This window comes from Bidens hawaiensis, unplaced genomic scaffold (genome assembly GCF_021521415.1).
Source record: "Bidens hawaiensis isolate Kalapana, Puna unplaced genomic scaffold, B.hawaiensis_p1.1 tig00067467_1, whole genome shotgun sequence".
NCBI lineage: Eukaryota > Viridiplantae > Streptophyta > Magnoliopsida > Asterales > Asteraceae > Bidens > Bidens hawaiensis.
In genome coordinates, this window is record NW_027501959.1 from 12,648 (window position 1) to 18,665 (window position 6,018).

A 6,018-nucleotide genomic window follows, 5' to 3' on the forward strand; every position below is an offset into this window, starting at 1 on the left:
TCCTTATAAAAATTTTCCCTCATCTCTCTCATATTAAATACATTTCTCTTTTTTATTAATAGTTTTGTATTTTATTTTTTTCTTTTTGATCTTTCATTTTCTCTTTTTAATATTTATTTCTTAATTTTTAAAATTAAATACCAACAAAATATGTTATTTTGTTTTACATAAATATATAGTATTGGTTATTAATATTAGGTATTTATAAGTAATCAATTTTTACGTTGATTTTGAATAATTATTACAAGAATTATGGTTTTAAATATATTATATATTAGTTAGTTAATATTAAGGTTTTATAAGAATGATATTATTGGATGAAAATGCAAGATTAACTTAAATTTAAAATTTCAATAAACTTTAACTTATTAAATATATATGACTGTTTACTTAATTACAAGTTTTTTTTTTCTTTCGAACCCTTAAAAGAAAATTCACTATTGATGTATACTCAGTGTTTCTGTTAATATAAACGAGCTGGATTCTTTATCTGGTTAAAGTATCAAACATGGTTTAGATACAAACAATTTATGATTAAAATGAGTTTCGGTCACGGGTTGGTTTAAAAATAACCATTTACAACTTTTTTTTTATTTGATTATTTAATTAACTCATCATTAATGTTAAGTTCATCATCTTAAAAATTCACAAGAATATAAACACCAGACTACATGTTTTGGTTTTTCAGGTGAATACGAAAACTTCTTATATTTGGAATAAAATGTTAGACATTAGCACATTGTTAATCAGATGACAAATTGACTTTGTATATCTTTCTACTATTGAATATTTCAAATATATATATTTCTTTAGTGAACGAATCGCATCAAAAAATGATGTCGTTCAAGAAATTAGCAAACATTGTTATCCATGTTTTCAAGAGATGAAAATATTACCATTTTTCAAATGATATCTATCAGACATAAAATCTATACTATATAATAAATAAAACTTTCAATGCCACTTGTCATCACCAAAATATTCCTTATAAAAATTTTCCCTCATCTCTCTCATATTAAATACATTTCTCTTTTTTATTAATAGTTTTGTATTTTATTTTTTTCTTTTTGATCTTTCATTTTCTCTTTTTAATATTTATTTCTTAATTTTTAAAATTAAATACCAACAAAATATGTTATTTTGTTTTACATAAATATATAGTATTGGTTATTAATATTAGGTATTTATAAGTAATCAATTTTTACGTTGATTTTGAATAATTATTACAAGAATTATGGTTTTAAATATATTATATATTAGTTAGTTAATATTAAGGTTTTATAAGAATGATATTATTGGATGAAAATGCAAGATTAACTTAAATTTAAAATTTCAATAAACTTTAACTTATTAAATATATATGACTGTTTACTTAATTACAAGTTTTTTTTTTCTTTCGAACCCTTAAAAGAAAATTCACTATTGATGTATACTCAGTGTTTCTGTTAATATAAACGAGCTGGATTCTTTATCTGGTTAAAGTATCAAACATGGTTTAGATACAAACAATTTATGATTAAAATGAGTTTCGGTCACGGGTTGGTTTAAAAATAACCATTTACAACTTTTTTTTTATTTGATTATTTAATTAACTCATCATTAATGTTAAGTTCATCATCTTAAAAATTCACAAGAATATAAACACCAGACTACATGTTTTGGTTTTTCAGGTGAATACGAAAACTTCTTATATTTGGAATAAAATGTTAGACATTAGCACATTGTTAATCAGATGACAAATTGACTTTGTATATCTTTCTACTATTGAATATTTCAAATATATATATTTCTTTAGTGAACGAATCGCATCAAAAAATGATGTCGTTCAAGAAATTAGCAAACATTGTTATCCATGTTTTCAAGAGATGAAAATATTACCATTTTTCAAATGATATCTATCAGACATAAAATGATTATGTTATAAGAATGTATTAGTTTCATGAAGTTTTAAATGGCCTTAATATACTAGGCTGTCAAGTCATAGGTGATCTTATGTTGCTTAAAATATTAACTAGAAAATGTATGATAATTAAAACCCAATTAAAATGTTTGGAAGATGACGATGAAGAGGCCATCGATGTGTTTGGAAGAATCTGTATGATAATTAAAACCCAATTAAAATAAAGATTCTTGGGGTAGCTCAGATGAGTTGATCATGATATTATATTATTACTATTATTTCTAACATCACATTATAAGGCCTTAGGCTGTCCGTAGTCGCCTTCTTTGTAAGGCGTTTTGACCCTAAAACGCCGGGAACACCGCCCCGGTATGGTGTTTTCGGCGGCGTTTCGAAGTAAACGTTTTGTACATAACGTTTTGGCCATGGCATTTTGTGTGTGGAGAGAGGAGAGAGAGAGGATAATATTTGTAATTATTGTAGGAGAGTTATGACGTTTTTACCACTAGCTACGCCACTTTTTGCATAACTCTCAATTGATGACGGGGAATGTCACATGACGCATAACGACTAAGAATGAGACGTTTTGACTACTAGTGTTCTAAGATTAATTCAAAGTCACTATCATTTCTCAAGGGTCCACATGAGAATTATTTGCCCACTTGTTAAAGTTCTTTGTATCTTTCTTAGATTTATTTCTAAAACTCTTTTTTTAACAAAAATAAAAACTCAATGTATAGGTTATAACTTGTTTGGAAATTGGAGTTACAAGGATGCTAATACCATACCGGCAAATAGAATGTCTTAGAAAACCTATTAGTTTTAAGTAGTGTTCATCAAAAGGTTATAAACTTATTGTGAATTAAATGATTTGACATGAGGAAGGAGAGAGATCAGTCTCACCTTGTGACGAGTATGACGACGGCAGTGGTGGCCGAGCAAGATGTTGGTTAGTTGACCGGAGAGTGAAGGGAGTCAATCAACGATGGCAGGTGAATGGAGGCCAAGATAATGAAAGGTGGATATAATTGAGCATATATAGACAAGCAAAAGCGATAATAATAATAATAATAATAATAATAATAATAATAATAATAATAATAATAATAATAATAATAATATGTGGAAAAAAAGAAAATAATTGATTAGACGTTACTTTTTTATTATCGTTTAAAAATTTAAAATGCTGTTTTCATCTTTCTTCTAGAGTTCTAGTCCAACTCAAAACGGTCAAAAAAAAGTAGGAAAATTCTCAAAATATATATTTTTAAAAATAAGTTTCTAGTTTTAGGTATTATTTACAAATAATTCAAAAAATTGATATTTTAAACTAGTCGTGACGACTAGATTTTTTGTGTTGACGAGTAGTTTACAAAACTAGTCACAACGACTATTTTAAGCTAAGAAAATTTCAAGAAACGGTATTTTGAAGCACTAATCTTGTCGGGACGACTATTATAGGTAAGAAATAGTTTGAACGAGTTTTTTTTAAGAAAGTTTGGTACTTTTTTAATATTATATTATTATATTTAACTTTACTCATAATTAGTTTTCTTTTATAACTTTTAAATATAAAGTTTAACTAAAATCAAATTACACTGTTAAGATGCGGTTTTTTATCTACGTTACGACATAAAATTTATTCAAAATTTATATTCACAATGGAATATCTCAAATTTAAAATTATATATTGCATTCTTTTTCAATTTTTTCAATTAAAATAAAAATGCATTACATAGGTTATAACTAGTTTACAGAAACTTATAACTAATCATGTAGTTATAACTCATCTTAGAGAAATGTAGTTCTATCAACTATCAATATACTTGTTAGAAGGAATAATAGGCGATTCGTCATACGATATTATGATTTTAGAATTATCAAGTCATTTTAGTCAATTGATATAACTTAAGTCAAAGAAAAATTCGATACATCGGTTAAGAAGGGTAAAATATGCACTCATTCAAGAGTATTTGATTTCAGCCACTAAGAGCATTCACAACAGCTCATCTAAAATTTTGTGAGTGAGTTTTGCAAATTATAGAATATGATTACAAGTGATTGTGAGTGGAGGAAGAGAAAAATTAGTTGTTTTTTTTATTAATATGGGGGAACATTGTTTACCCTCATTTATTTTTTAATATTTGTTGAATTGGTTGTGAGTAGAGAAAAGAGAAAACTGTAATGATAAATGTATAAAATAATATTATTTAATTAAACAAAAGAGAAAAATATAGTAATTTTTAGTGTAATTATAAAGATAGGATGAGGATCTGTCAGGAATGCTCTAAGAAACCTTAAGAGCTCTAAAAGGATATCCCCTTACGCTCAACAAAATTTGTACATGTGATGGAACCTTAAAGTCGCTTGACTCAGCCCAGACCCTTTAGACGTGTCTTTTTAAAGCCAACTTTATTAAGACCACTAACCTGGCTAGTCAATAGCCCTTGACAAAACAAAAGCGTTTACATATTAAGAAGTGGATTTTTAATCCACATTGTTCAACCAATGAATAATTTAACAATATGACAAGAGCATGATATATATGACAATGAAAAACATGGAATAAGAAAAGTTCTCTTTTTCAGCCTTTCAATTAAACCTCGCAGAACGTTTAAATACTTCACCAAGCGATATTAATAATCGCCTCAATAAAATCTGTCTTCTTTTTCTTCTTCTTCTTCTTCTTCTTCTTCTTCTTCTTCTTCTTTTTCTTAATGATAATAAGCGAATCCAACCACAAGATTATCGAGTGAGAAGATTTGAAAGTAGGAAACGAAATATCCAACATATCCTTTTAGATAGAGTACATTCGCCGAAATCATGATTCGAAGATTCAATCGAAACTGAACAAATCTGACAAACAATAAGTTGAATGTCAAAACCTCTCTTACTTAAGTTTAATCTAATTGGAAGAGGATCCAAAATCAGTGTCCAAACATGTATCTTAACCTTCATCGGGATAATTCTATTCCATCTAGTAACATAACTCCCTTCCTGGAGAGCTTTACTATCAATGTGTTTTCTAATAAACTTAACTGAAAATTCGTTTGCTAGATTTAGCATATGTTAATAACGTTGATCTTGTATTTAGAAAGGTCACTCCACTAATACAATATTAGTCGAATTGCAATAAATATCGACTTTAAGGTTAAATGAAATAGAAAATGTGACCGAAATTTAAATTCTTACATCACTTTAAACTTAATCCTTAGAATGATTACATTTTAGCTATGAAATTTGTTCATTTGTTTTTAATTGCGATGTAAACACTACTCTTTAATGGGAAAAAAAGTTATGAACCCATTTCTCACTATTATCCCATACTTACAATTGGTTAAATGAGTCAATCATTCGAATTATGAGTCCCACACTATATAGAAAAGAAATTAAGATACAAGCAAATAGATTTCAAAAGAAAAAATAGTTTGCATCCAACATCCATCCTCAATTCCTTAGTCAGCAATGCCATGAATTTTCCAATAGTTTTGATTCCTCTAATCGTGTCATTTGCTCTCAAGGTCCAGAATTGTGGTCATGTTGGATTAAAATGCTAATGACGTTCGTTTAATGTTTCTATAACTGGATCGTTCGTCGAATCGACCGCATGACCAATTCACTTGTCGGTGTTAGATTATGGTAAAAGACTTGATTGATTGCATTCCATTTAATAGGGTTACAATTAGGGATGAGCAAAATCGGTGCCGGTACTTATTGGTACCGGTACCGATCCCGAAATCGGTACCGATTTGGTACCGTCAGTACCGAATCGGTACCATGGTTTTAAGTTTCGGGATAGGTACGGTACGGTACCAGTATTTCCCGATTTTTTACCCTCGGTACCGGTACTCCCGGTACCATCCCGGTACCGGTACCGTACTGGTATCGAACCGAATATTTCGGTACCGGTACCAAGAATTTCCAATTTTCAGGATCGGGAAAATCGGGATTGATACCGGTCGGTACCGGTACCATCCCATGCTCATCCCTAGTTACAATATATATAGATTAACCAGGCACGTTGGCTCAACACTAAAAACCCTATATAGTATATTTCAATGGTTGGAGTGGTTTAAAAACCCAAATGATGTCATAAATACTCTATTGATTTCATACTA